Raw genomic sequence first — 15883 nt, forward strand, 5'->3', positions numbered from 1 at the left:
TTCCTGAATGGAATACTTGAAGAGGAGGTGTCTATAGAGCAACCAGATCGATTTGCCCTATCAAAAGATAGTGACATGGTGTGCAGGCTACATAAATCCTTGTATGGATTGAAGCAGGCACCTAGAGCATGGTATGTATGCTTACACTCACATCTTGTAAAGATTGGATTTGAAAGAACAAGTGAAGATAGCAATATCTATCTGAAGTCAGAAGGAGATCAGATCCTGATCTGTGAAGTGTTTGTTAATGACATAATTTTTGGTGGAGATGACAAGATGAGTCATGCATTTGCAGATGAGATGAAGAAGGAATTTGAAATGTCACTAATTGGAGAGATTAAGTTCTTCATTGGACTACAAATTCAACAAATGAAAGATGGTATCTTTATCACTCAGTCCAAGTATGTCAAAGAGGTGTTGAAGACCTTTGGTATGGAAGATAGCAAACTGGTTGGTACACCGATGGTGACCAGTTGTAAACTATCAAAAGAAGATGACTCAGCATTGGTGAATGAGAAAGAATACCGATCAATGATTGGTAAGCTAATCGATGTAGAACACAATAGACCGAACATTGTACATGCAGTGGGCATAACTACAAGTTTCCAGAAAAGTCCAAGAGAATCCCACTTGGTAGCAGTCAAGCGGATTCTTAGATATCTGAAGGGAACTATAGACTACATATTGTGGTATCCATACAGTAAAGATTTCAACCTCAAAGTGTTTACAGATTCTAATTAGGCTGGTAATGTGGACGACCGGAAGAGCACAACCTATGGTGCATTCTTTCTTGGTGGTAGACTAGTTTCATGGATGAGTAAGAAGAAGAGTTGTATCTCTCAGTCTACAGCAAAAGCAGACTATGTAGCAACATTTATGAACTGCACTCAAACATTTTGGATGAAGCATGTATTAAGCGGTTTCAAAGCCCCTATATCTGAACCAGTGAGTATCTTTTGTGACAACACAAGTGCAATTAATAATTCCAAGAATCCGATTTTGCATGCTAGAACCAAGCACTTTGAGCTCAAGTATCATTTCTTAAGGGAGAAGGTTCAGAACACAAAAGTTGTATTGGAACATGTTTCCAATAAGGAGCAGTTAGCAAACATATTCACCAAGGCTCTACTAAAGGCTACATTTACCTATTTAAGAGGTGAATTAGGGGTGTTGCCCCTTCAAGAGGTGAACTAAAGGCATGTGCTCCACATCAGTCGAGTATTGCATTGTCAAATCATTTCAGGATTGGTGTGTTGAAGGATGCTACTCCTCAAGGGGAGAAGCATAGTGGAACTTGGATGTGTGTGCCTCCACTTTGGCATTGTTGTCAAAGGGGGAAAAGATGTCAAGTGGAGAAGATATCTATATTATTGGGGAGAATATGTGAAGCAAAGAGATATCTTTGCATATTGCCATCAATGTCAAAGGGGGAGATTGTTGGCATTTGTGCAGAGCTTGATGACATGATGATATGTTGTCATTGATGTCAACATGCTGAGGAGTGAACTAGAATATTGAAGAAAGAAAAATGGCAAGACAACTGGTATGATGATGTGAACTGGTATATGTGAAGTGGTGAACCAGTATGTTGAAATATGAACTGGTATTAGGGTTTCATTTGCTATGACTACCGGTTGGTAGTCTCAACTTCAGGGTTTCCAATTGATGCATTTCGAGACTGTGTGATTCGACCAATGACATCCTATGATGGGTTAGCATTGAAATGAAGATTAGATCGTGTTGCCACATCAGCCTTGTGCACGTGAAGGATTTCCTTGAGGATCTTGCATGGAGATTGATCCTATCTACCTTGGGAATGTGCGAAGTCTCTGTAAATGGTGGAGAGCGCATGATGGATTATCAACTTCCTGAAGCGGCAAAGAATGAGCAATGGAGAATATCTTGAGATCTATTCAAGACTATTTTATTCAATGTAATGTGATTGAGCAGTCAGGATTGGACTGACTATATTGACAACCTAAATGTTTAGGGTTTAGGGTTTATGTTACCAACCTATCTATTTCCTATAAGGTCGATGATGATTTGCATTGTAAGGTTGTTGGAAAATGTTATGTGTGTATCCAAGTGAAGAGATACTTGATTCTTGCCAGACCGAAGAAGTGTGTTGTTACTTGCAAAAGTGTGATTGCAGAAGTAAAGGAGCTAAAGTGGATCTGCCTTGGCATTGTGTGTTGTTATCAGGTCAGTGTATTACCTGTTGACTTCTAATCATTTCAGCACTTGGAAAATCCCTTGACCGGGTAGCTTTAATAGGCTTTTGTGTAAATCCTTTAACAGGGTGACTCAATTTAATGAGCTCTTTGAATCCTCTTGCGAGGTAACCTTTAACAAGGTTCTAACCTTTAATCGGGTATTTAGCCATCCCTTAACCAGGTGATCCCTAGCAGGATCGGTTCCTAGAAAAACCTATTGTAAAAGTCTTTAACCGAACTAGGCTCCTAATAGAGTGGACTTTAGAAGAGTTCAAAGAACAGTTTGTGGGTATTCATCCCCATCGTGGTTTTTCCCAGTTGGGTTTCCATGTGAAAAATCAGTGTGTCATGTGTGATGCTTTTCATGTGATGGTTTAGCATTTTATGTTAAGTGGTATTACAAGTTAATTCAATGATCATAAGTATTTATGATTTATTACTTTCTTAAGCTTTTGGGTGAAGTTGTGATAAGGTTTTAGGTCTTGAATTGATCTAGGTGTTACCGGTTTGAGTTTTTCACAGTCTCGCTATGTTTTACCGATAGTGCCCTGATTGAGATTGATATTGTTGTTTACCGGTTAGTGCAGTCTCTGTTATTTGAGTTGTGGAGAATGTTTTTATATGTGCTGATTCACCCCCGCCCCTCTCAGTACCCATTGGATAGTTATTGTTCATCATTATTCATCATTTTCTACTTCTTAAATCAAGTTCTGAGAGTAGGACAGGTTCAATAGCCTTTTGACAGACCCGTGGGAGTTCATATTAGAGAATATTTGTATAACTTCGATGACTCTAAGGTTTGAAATGCAAATATTTGGGGATACTTCAAGAATTCCCAAAAGGAATGTATGAGAGGGAAAGGATTTGTATGTCAATAGTGGAGAAATATCAAGATACAATCTATTTCATGGTTGGTACAAATCAATGTTTAATAGAGGCTGTTGCACCAAGAACATCATGGATCATGCCCATGGGGCATGAAGTTGATGAGAAGATTTTGGAACTCTATGCACAATACTTATTGAGAAAGTCGGTGGATCTCTTAGAGGAAAGGTTTGGAACCTATGCATAGAAAATCCTAAAACTGCACTAGCAATTCGAAAGGCCTAAAATCCAAAAGATAGCTAGGAAGGAAGTAGAGGCTTATGCTGAAAGAATAGGGATTTCTAATGAGGCAGTCTGGAAGGAAAGAGAGAGGAACATCGTCTCTGAAAAGAAGATTGTTAAGAAGGCCAAACCAGAAATTGCTTCACCAAAACCAAAGCAATCTAGAAGCACAACTCCCCCCTCCGGTCCACAGAAGCCTACAAGAAAAGATAAATCATTAGTCAAGTCATTTGATGATGGTGAGAAGGGGAAGACAGTAAGATTTATCACTATGGATGATGAAGAGACTGAGTCTAATGAATTTGTAAAGGAGGTTAAGGCTAAAGCTACTAAGGCATCTAAGATTACTAAGGAGAAGCCATCCGGTGGAGCAAAGCCAAGTAAGAAATCAAACACATCCAGAATTGATGAGGTAATAAAGAAAGGAAAATGTACTATTAAACTTCCTATAACATTAGATGAGATTGTGAATGGGGCTATGAAGAATGGGAATTTGAATCCATTGTTAGAATGGTATGACAATTTTGATGAGAATGGTAAAAGAACTATAGAAGAAGCTACTGTAGAATATTTGAATGTATATAGAAAAGCTTTAATAGAATCAATGTCCAAAATACCAAAGAGTTTATATGATGTATTAAATATGAGGAGAGTAATTGCAAAAGAATAAGAAGAGAGACTAAGGGAATATTTACTAGTTAATTTATGCTCTATGATATCAAAGGAGGAAATTGTAAGAGTCCTTAAGCTAGAAAAGAATCAGTTCTAGAGAAAAAATAGAGTAAATAAGATAAAGATAGGAAAAACATATGAAGTTGTAAAAGATATTGAGAAAATTTTGAGGAAATTTTTTCTTCAGAATCAATATGAGGTTGTTCCTGAGAAAACTTAGGATGATCCGAAATCTAAGTGGGCAAAGGATGATACTCTGGAAGTACAAACATTTGAGCAGGCAGAGGTAAACATTCTAGAAGTGGCCAGAAATGAGGATGCTACAGATAAGGGTGAAGGGGAAGTAGGTCAAATAAATGAGACTGAGGATGCTCAGAACCCTCCAGTTGACACTCTTGATCCTATTGATACAATTGAGAATGATGATGATGCAGAGATGGAGAAGGTGGAGGTTAAGGTTGAAGTTGAAACCAAAGAAAGAGACATTGTAGGGGCGGTGAAGGGAAAGCAAGTTATTGATGATTCAGAATTTACACAAGGTTTAATCAACCTTACCCCTCTCTCCCCCATTCAGAAGCTTTAATTGGTGTCTTTTTCTCAATCTAAGGCCAATGAAGATCTCCTAAAGTCTCACTCTGAAGATAGTGAGTTGCTTACCCTAGCATCCGATTTTCTGGAAAAACTAATGCCCATATTTCAGAAGAGCACTTCAGACACCCCATCCAGTCAATTAAAAATTTTGATCAATTCAGTGGACACACACTTTGAATACTGAAGAGGATGATTGTTGATCATAGAGACACATTGGACACTTGTGTTAAGAATATTCAAGATGCATTATCTAAAGGAGGAAACATCTACAAATCATGCCTATCACTGGCTAAGTTCACTGAGGATATAGAGAAAAATTCTAAGGAGCATGAGGATGAGCTAGCCCGGATATCTCAGTCATTTGATTGCTTGTAATTTTCTCTGAGTAGTCATGAAGATCAAATAATATCTTTACTTGACAAAATTAGAAGTTTGAGTTGTGACTAGGAAAGAATAATTGGCAGAGTTAGTGATCTTCAAAGTCATATTACTCCTAAGTTGGACACTATGCTTAGTGTAATACCCTAAAAATGGTCATCTAAACCATGAGCCCCTAATCTCGACAACGTCACCAAGGTCCTAACCAAAGGCAATTAATTTAATCTTAAACACAATTAATTTCTTAAATCACCAATGTCACATGGCAAATTAATCAACCAGTATTAATTAAATATTTATTTAATTAATTGATCATTCCAAGTAAATCATTTTTAACAAGTATCCTATTTATTTATTAAATATTCTAGCATATTTAATTAAATAAATCAATTTGTCATTAAATCATCAAAAAAAGGAATTAATTGACAAAAAGAATTAAAATTTGAGAAAAGAAATCAATTGGAGGTAATCTTGAAAATCAAGTTAAAAATTGAAGAAAAATCTCAAAGAAAGCAATTAAAACATTTAAATATCAAAATTCAATGAAATAGAGAATAAATCATTTTTTCTGATTTTATCTTAATTTTAGTTCAATTTCCTTTAAAACCGAGAAAAGTGGCCAATCACATCAATTCACCTGGATTGTGCTTCCTCTTGGAAAAGCTTGACCACTCATCATCATTTGAACTCAATCATTGGTTTCTTTCTGAATTTTCTATAAATTGAGGCTCTCATCTCTCATTCAAGGATCCTGGAGAATATATTGTTATTATGTTGTTTTTTCTCTAGGTTCATTAAGAATTTGCATTGAGATATTCCATATTAATTATTGCATGTTTGTTAAATCATTTAGCTTAAATATTCATTCATAGCTTGATCATGTTAGCCTAATATTCATTAATCTTGCATTTATCTAGCTTAATCTTGCATTCATTTAGCTCAATTTCATTCTCATATAGATTAAATCCTTCATTTTGGTGTTTTCTAGTCACTGGTATTGCATATGAAATCTGAGAGAAAGACTAAACTCACATCTACTAGAAGGCAATAGGTCACTTTGTAATGGTTTATTGTTCAATATTGATTATTGATTTACTAACCATGCATCTAATGACTTAATTGAAGTGTTGTGTATTCCAGATACAGATACAGCTCCACTTTTCACACACACACTTAGTTCCTTGGCAGATGCTAAGGATGCTCAGGCCAGCAGTGATCCTTCATATTTGAAAGTAGTAGAAACATAAGCATATATATTTAGTTGTCTTATAACAATTTTAGAATGCCTCAAGAAGGGCTGGGACAACCTCTTGGATTCATTGAAGAATACTTATGTATATATCTGCAAGTTTTTGTAAGAACTGTGTGTATATACGTATATATAATTTTGGCTCAAATTTTGACATCCAGAACCCCATCTTTGCCCTTGATGTCAAAGGGGGAGTTTAGTAGAGTGAAAAATGTTGTAATAAGCTTAGGGGGGGTCTCTTGGAGTTTTTCAATTTTGGAAGTATTGCAGTGAATAATATTTTGGTTTTGGTCTGACAATTAGCTATTTTTCACTAAGTGTTGTCAACAATGCCAAAGGGGGAGATTGTTGGAAAGAGAGACTTCATAGATGGTCAAATATTTTCATTGATGAAAATTGTAGTAAAAAACACCATCTGTAGTTCATGATTTATTCATACTAGAAGTGTGATTGAGCTTTGGTGAGGTCCAGTGAGATAGAACACAACATCTAGTAGCATGTAGTAATTTGGTTGGCATTTCACATCTATTTACCTTATTCCACGTTTGTGGCCTTTAGTGATAATTCTTGAGTGAATTGGAAGGTTGGTATATAGATTTTTGGGTAGAACAATGTTCTTCCCCAATATCATGTCGATAATTATTGTACAGATTTGGGTAATTGTGTTTGAGGATGATTAGTCAACATATGGGTAGCATGTGGACAATTAGTTTTAGTCTACATATACATTTGAGTTCAAATTGAGACGACTTGGTATACACATTTCATCATTTATACCATGTTCTTGAAGCTAACATGTAGAAAACCTAATTTGATGTTGTGAATATATATAAGAGATTGTTATTGTCATTTTTGACATCGGTGGTTGTGTGAAAAGCATTTTTGAGCAATTGTATGTAGTTTCACATGCGCAAGGAAAATATTTGTGCTTCAAAATATAGCAGAACAACAAAACAAAGTAGTGTAGAAGAGCAATGTACTTTGTGCTTAATCAGAACTATTTCTAGACATTTACAGATGCTATTCATTAGTTCATTACCTCTTGTAGCCATTGTAAATTATTGTAAGGTAGTGATCCTTTTGAGGTTGTAGCCCTTATTGTAAATTGAGCAGTGAGCTCTAGATGGTGTGCCTAAATGCATGTGCATTCCACTTATGTAATATTTATATACTTCTAACAGAGTATATTAATATTGTGAGTCTCAATCCCACCGTGGTTTTTCCCTTAATCAGGTTTCCACATAAAAATCTTGGTGTTATGGTGTTGTGGATATTTTCTTTATGTGTTTGCATGTTTCTTTTGTTCATTTACATTAAGTGGTTGAAGAATCAGATTAATAATGTTAATGATTGTAGATCACTGATTCATCCCCCTCTTAGCCTTCCTTGATTCCAAATTGTACCCAGACATGAGGAGATGTTATTTCATCAGTTCATGATCCTCGGGATGTAATTCGAATGTTTTTGTAAGATAGTGAGTCTTCCTTAGGGTTGTAGCCCTTCTTGTTTTGTGACCAGAATAGTAATCTCTAGGTAGTGTGCTTGAATGCATGTGCATTCCCCATTGTAATATTTTAATTACTCCTAATAGGGTGTTATCTCATTGTGGGTAGGTTTTGTAGCATCCTAAAACTGCACCCCTTGCAATTTTGATTGCATTTTGGGCCCTCAACTTACCAGTCTCATCCCCATGCTTGATCAGGACCCATTTATGCCTCCCCTATGCAACCAATCTTTATATTTGCATCTTGTAACTTTCATAGCCCCTTGTTCCTAGCCTAAATTATGATAGGACCAAGGTGCCATGCCCTGGTCCTCCCTAATCAAGACCTATTTTTGCCCCAAGGCCCTATCTTAAATTTGAGCGAGAAATAAATCCCTCATCTTAGCATATGTTGGAAAATTAAATGTTTGAAAATAGACAAGTATATAAGGAGGTATTCCCCTCTCATTTTGAGGGACAAGCATAATAATACATGATATACATTCATGGAGGTGGAATTGTATCTCAAGTGTTCAAGCATCAAGCATCAAGCATTCAAGCATTCATCATCTAGCATTCCTCAAGGTTGCACATTCTTCATCTATCCATTGGAGAAACATTTCATCATTCATTTGCAAGCATGTGTGTGTGTTAGAGCTTTGTGATGTTTATGTCATTTCATACAACATATGTTATTACATCTAAGAAGCGAAGCATCATCATCATCTATTGCAGATATGAAGGTATACCTTTCCATCATTTATTTCAAGCATTTGTAGTATTTCATTCAAGGTTAATTCCAAACTGAGGTTTGACTTAGGCAAACTGTTGGAAATTTGGAGCAATTGATCATGTGTTGCATTGATGTTTGTCATTGATGTCAACACTAGCTTCTTTGGTTGTCTACCAAGTTACGGTAGAGTGGTTGGATTTTGATGATGATCAGGAGATTTGTCTCCAGTATGTTCCCACTGGTGGAAGTGGTTTGGTTTGGTCAATCATGCTATTTAGAGGCATGTCACATTCAGTTGGTTTGGGATTTGGTGATTCAAAAGCTATCATATGTTCTAGTAAGCCATTTGGTTATCGGTAAGGGTTCTACGAGCAGAGTTTTGTTGAAGATCTTTTGATGGATTCGATAAGTGGTGTTGGTGCAGAATCTAGAAGGTTTTTGGGATGCTGGAGGTTATCTTGTTCATGTTACAGTTGATTGGTGGTATTTCATTTGGCTTATGGTGTCCAATTTTAGGTCCAGTCTTATTCTGTTAGGTTATGGACTAGTTTATGTAACATGTTGGTGGATGCTCTCGATGCGTTACTGGTTGGATTTATTGTTTTGTTAATGTTGTTTCGGTCTTAGGTAAACTTGGATTATCATTTGTTTGTGGGTTTATGTAATGGATTTATTGTATTATCTTTTAAGTGGCCAACATAATTGTTTAGGTCCTAGGTTGGTATAAATATGATATAAGACCTCTTTGTATATCATTAGGCATGGGGTATGGGATTATCTATTTGCGAATAAGGTTGGAATCAAATGCAAAGGATTTGGTCAATCATAGGTTTTTGAATTGAGTTTGTGTAAGAGGTTTAAGACCTCTGGCATTGAGCTTAAACCAAAACTGTACTCAGGAAGAGGAGATTCTATTCTTGCAGTTCATTCTTATTTCTAGATTGTAGTCTACATATCTTTTGTAGTCAATGAGGCTCCTTTGTAATGAGAAGTACGCTCTAGGCTATTGGCCTTCATGCATGTGCAGGCCCCTTATTGTAATATTTATTCATCTGATCAGTGGATGGATATTATGGGTCTCCAATCCCACCATGGTTTTTCCTCATTGAGGTTTTCCAAGTATAAATCTGTGGTATTATGATGTTCATCTTTGTGGTTGCATTGTTACTTATTGTTATCTGCTTTTATGTTTACTAGTTGCTAAGTTGTTGTGTTAATAAGGTTAAATTTCATCATTCTAGTAGAACACGGAATCACCACCCCCCCCCCTTCTTAATGTTCTTGGATCCCAACAATTGGTATCAGAGCTTGGTGCCTTGGAATAAGTCTAACAGCTTGAGGAAGATCCTATATTTGGAATCTATGGAGATGAGTTTGAGGAAAGAACTTCAAGTAGCACTTGAAGACTATGATGTTGAAAGTTGGAGGAACATGAAGTTGCATGATGAGTTGAGATCTACGAAGGAATTCATTTTCACTTTGCAAGAGAGGTTATCATCTGTGCAAGCTAAAAGGAAGGAACATTGTGATCAATTACAAGATCAGGATGATGAAGAAAAGAATGCTTTAAAGGAACTATGTCAGAAGTTGAGTCAGTAAAATGGTGTCATGAAGAATGAAATACAAGCCCTAACCATGAGGATGTCCAAGGAGATTGAAGACTAGAAGAAAAATGAAGAAAATCTTGCTAAATCTTTGAAAGATTGATCTGAAGAATGCAGTAGGTTGGCACATGAGAATGATATATTGAGAGCTGAATTAGTACAATCACATAACAATTAGAAAGAGTTGGAAAGAATGGTGACAGTCCTAAGAGGTGATTTGGATGCTGCAAATGAATACAAAGATAAGTTCAATGTTAGTTTTGCTAAGCTTAATGAATTATTGAAGAATCAAAGGGACAATGGAGACACTAGAGGTCTTGGATTTGAGCATGAAGAAAGCTTTGGTACTGCAAATCAGGATGATACATCTGGTCAAAAGAACAATCAGGAGAATCCACTAGACAACCGAAATCAGAAATCACCGATAAGGCAACCCAATGCACATAAATTTAATGGTAGATTCTTTGTTTGCAATAAGTTTGGTCATATGGAAAGTCAATATAGAAATAAAGTCAATCAAAATAATAATTCAGGTACCATTCAATGTTTCAATTGCAAGAAGTATGGTCATAGGATAGCAAATTGTAGAATGAATGTAAAATGTCATGCATGTGGAAAGTTTGGGCATATGGATAATCAATGTAGGTTGAGGAATAAACAAGGCTATAGCAAGGAAATTCACAAGAATAATGTTACTTGTTATGCATGTAACAAAGTAGGACACATTGATAAATTTTGTAGAAGCAAGAACCTACCGGCAGGAAATGATGAGAAGGGAAAGAAAAAGGTTGATGATATTCGGAAGGAGAATGAGAAGAAGTGGGTTATGAATTTTGAGGGTCAACTGCCAGAATCAAATATGTCAGATGTTCATTTGGCTGAAATATATACCCCGATTACTCAACCAACAGAGCAGAATGTTCCTACACCAAGAGGAGACTCATCTGGTATCAAAGGAATTTGCCTTAGGGTAAGGTAAATTGATGACAAATCTTGCATTGCCCCTGGTAGTGGTCTAAAACCCTATTTCAGATTTTTGTGAAGTCAGTTTGAAGGTTAATTGGTGAAGATTCGTTGGATCTTGGATCTTGGATCTATTTTGGTTTATCGATAAGTCACTTTATGAGTTATGGTTTGGTCATACATCTACTGTTAAGTACTTCAAAATCTTTGGTAGTAAATGCTATATCAAAAGAGATGATTCCAATGGAAAGTTTGATCCTAGATGTGATGAAGGAATATTTATTGGTCATTCAAATGAAAGCAAAGCATATAGATGTTATAAATATTGCAGAGAATTATGGAGAGCACTAATGTCAAGGTGAATGAGCAGTACAAAGGTCAAATCAGAACTTACGAGAGAGAACCAAAAGTGCAAATGATCATAGTTGATCTGGTAACACCTATACCAGAACATAATGTTGAACCAGTTACTCCGGTAGTAACAAAAAACTCAATAGTAACTGAAGATCAAAGTGGAGGAATAGAATGTCAAAAGACTCCTAGGTATGTAAGGATGAATCATTCAGAAGATCAGATAATAAGGAGAAGGTTGGCAGTTGATGAGGTATGCTTAATTTCTCAAATTGAACCAACATTAATAGATGAAGCATGTAAGGATGAATTTTGGATGAAAGCTATGAAAGAGGTATTGGATCAGATAGGAAAGGACAACACATGGACTTGGATGTTATTGGAACTAGGCCTGATTGGTTTGCAAAGGATATTTTTAGAAGGAAGGAATTGATTATGTTGAATCTTTTTCTCTGGTAGCTAGGATTTTTAGGTATGGTTTATGGTTTATGATGACTTTGTTAATTCTATGAGGATCTGACTAATACTGAGAGGGGGGGTGAATCAATATTAAGACCAATTTGAAACTTTGAATCCAAAACAAACTTACAACAAATCTAGCTCCATTTACCACATATGCCAATTCATTAAACAATACTAGTAATCACTGATAAATCTCTGAAAAACTACTATAACCACTGTATTCAGAGATAATCAATAAACTAAAGATAATCAATAACATCACATGAAAACCATATTTTCGATGTGGAAACAAAAATAGGGAAAAACCATGATGGGATTTAGTACCCACAAAGATTTGTACTCTTTTGAAGTACGTCCTGTTAGGAGCTTAACCCTGTTCCCAGTTAGGAGCTTACAATATGCCCTGTTAGGAGCAGACCCTATTAGGAGTCACCTGATTAAGGGATTTGGATGTGCATCCCAGTTAGGAGCTTAATGACTTGTTAGGATCAACCTCGTGAGAGGATTTACCACTCTTTTTGAAAGCTACCTTGTTAGGGGATTTACAAGATTAAGGCCTATCATGACCTACCTAGTTAAGGGATTTAATCTGTTGTAATTTTTAGAGAACAATAGTGAAAAAGTGATCTATTATCACATATATTTACAACTCATTTTAGATCATCATATGGATCATTACAATCAATATTAGTCATTGAATGGTCATAAGTCATCATAGCAAGTCGATCTGGTACAAAGTCAAACCCTTAGCTCATTCTGCTAAGCACTTTGCACATTCCCAAGATACTCACTCTCCAAACATGCCAAAACATCTTTCAACCATTTCACATGGTTTGTGTCACATTATCATCAACACGTGAACTTGATGTTGATCACCATCATACCAAAAATCATTAGCAATTTTATGATTTCTTCACCGATTCTAAAACCCTACTAAAACCCTAGGAAAACTTCATCAGAAATTAGAAATATGCCTTTTGATAGCCATCACAAGATGCAATTCTAGTCATATACTCATTCCATGATAAAAGATAACATTCCAAACTACAAATCACCAATCATCTGCTTCAAGTAAAATATCATTGCATATACTGGTTAAAGTCCCATTTTATAGTCTTCTATATATTATCGGTAAAGCTTGTCTCCAGTAAACTAAATCACTTAGATGAAAAACCAAACATCAGGAAACATCATTTAACATCAATTGTCATCATTGACAACACAAATAACTGATCAAGTCATCTAATCACAAAATCTCAATCTCTTCATCACAAATAGTCTTATATCCTCTATCGGTTCAGTCATTAGACTTTAATTGAATCACCTCATATGCATCAGTTATGCCAATCATGCCAACAATCTCCCCTTTTGGCATTGATAGAAACACCAACCAGATATACCAATTAGATTGCACCACCATCACTAATGCTTGTTGTAAGTATCATATCATTTGTCGGTCTCCTCCTTTTGTCTTCTCCAACTTCTCTGATCCTTTTCTTCTCTCAAATCTGATCTTGTTCTTCTCCCAAATCTGATCTCTTTCTTCTCCCCCTTTGAAAAGAATGCCAAAGGTGTATGTGCAGCACCAATATTCTTTACTACTGCTTCTTTCATCATCATCTATGCTAGCCAAATCAGAATATTATATCTAATCATTATATCAGATCATGAACTTAATATCTGAGTTACTCCCCCTATGGAGTAGCTTTCACCTCATCAATACTCAGTGAAGAATAAACATTAGATCCACAAGATTGATGCATCTCCATCATTCTAGTTCTTTCTGTGTAGGGGTCTAACCCCTAGTTTACCTCTAAGAAACTCAAAGGTAGTCTTCGGTAAGGGCTTATTAAAGATATCATCTATCTGATCTTTACTCTTCACATATTCCATCTTGATTTGTTTTTCTTGAACTCTTTCCCTTAGAAAATGATACTTCAATTCAATTTGCTTGGTTCTAGGATAAAGTACAAGATTCTTTGAAATATTTATTTCACTTGTATTATCACAATAGATAGTCACAGGTTCAGACATATCAATTTTGAATCCTTCTAGCACACGTCTCATCCATATTGTCTGTGTGCAATTCATGGATGCAACAACATACTCTTCTTCCATTGTAGATTATGAAACACATGTTTGTTTCTTGCTTGTACATGCCACTAATCCTCCACCAAGAAGAAAAACTCCGCCGGTTGTGCTTTTTCGATCATCCACATTATTTGCCCAATCTACATTAGTAAAGACATCCAAATTAAAATCTCCTTTATAGGGATACCATAAACCATAGTCTATTGTGCCTTTGAGATACTGAAAAATTCTCTTCACTACCACCAAATGTGTCTCCTTAGGCTCTTTCTAAAATCTGGCAACTAATCTAACAACATGAGTAAAGTACGGCCTACTATGGACAACATAGTGCAATTTACTAATCATAGACCTATACGCTTTTTCACAAACAGCGGGATAATCATCTTGTTTGGACAACTTGCAGCTTGTCACCATCGGTGTTCCTACTAGTTTGCAGTCTTTCATGCCGAATGTCTTCAACACCTTTTTGACATACTTGCTCTGACAAATAAAGACACCACCATCCAGTTGCTAGACCTGTAACCCAATAAAGAACTTTATTTCATTGATTAAAGACATTTCAAAATCCTTTTTCATGACATCAACCAAATCCATAATCATATCATCATTTCCTCCAAAAATTATGTCATCTACAAATAGTTTTGCTATCAACATCTTGTCTCCATCAGTCCTTAAATAAATGTTGTTGTCCTCACTGGTACATTGGAATCTAATTTTGATCAAATGTGCATGTAATCTCTCATACCATGCTCTTGGTGCCTACTTTACACCATATAGTGCTTTATGCAATTCACATACCATGTCTTTATCATTAGATAGAGAAAAACCATCTGGGTATTCAATGTAGAATTCTTCTTCTAGAATCTAATTTAGAAAGGCTGATTTGACATCCATTTGATAAACTTTGAGTTCCTTATATGCAGCAAATGCTAGCAGCATTCTCACTCCTTCTAATATAGTAACTGGTGAAAAGGTCTCTCCATAACTCACCTTCTTCCTGTGCATACCCTTTGCAGACTAACCTTGCCTTGTTTCTTACATTTTTTCCTTCTTCATCCAACTTATTCCTAAAGACCCATTTTGTTCAAATTACATTCTTATCCTCTAGTCTAGGAACAAGTGACCATGTCTGATTCTTCTCAATTTGATCTAATTCTTCATTCATTGCATTAACCCAATCATATCTTTTAGTGCTTCCTTTACTATTTTGGGTTCTATTGTAGATATCAAATAGGAGTTTTCTCTTATTTTCCTCCTTGTTTGCACACTAGCATTCTTATCACCAATTATGTGCTCTTGTGAATGGTTTAATCTGACATACCTAGGCAATACTGGTACTGGTTTTGCATCTTATGTTTCTTCATTTTCTTCATCCCTATCATCACTTACCAGTTGAGAACCTAACTCTCCATTTGCAGGTTCTTCATTGTTCTGTGCTTCTGATTCAATAATCACAATTTCTGCATCATCTTTTTTAGGCTCATATCTACTGGTACAATCTGAATTTTTAAAGAGATCATCTACCTTCAAATTAGCACTTTCAATAGTCTTCTTAGTTTTCTTATTGTAACATTTATATGCCTTACTCTTAGTAGAGTAACCAAGAAAGATTCCCTCATCATATTTTGCATCAAATTTCTCAGTGTGAATAACTTTCTTAATAAAACATTGACTCCCAAAAATTTTGAAATAACTTACACAAGGAGTTTTACCATACCATAGCTCATAGTGTGTTTTGTCATTACCTCTTTTTACTAGTACCTAGTTTAAAGTGTATACAACAGTGTTGACTACTTCTCTCCAAAACATTTTAGGTACATTACCCTATAATAGGATGGTTCCAGTAGCTTCAACTATTGTCATGTTCATCCTTTCCACTATGTCATTCTGTTGTGGTGTCCTCAGAGCTGACATCTATCTCTTGATACCATGTTCATCACAACACTTAACAAATTCATCAAATGTGAATTGTCCTCCCTAGTCTGA

The sequence above is a fragment of the Cryptomeria japonica genome, chromosome 7 (assembly GCF_030272615.1).
Source record: "Cryptomeria japonica chromosome 7, Sugi_1.0, whole genome shotgun sequence".
NCBI classification, from domain to species: domain Eukaryota; kingdom Viridiplantae; phylum Streptophyta; class Pinopsida; order Cupressales; family Cupressaceae; genus Cryptomeria; species Cryptomeria japonica.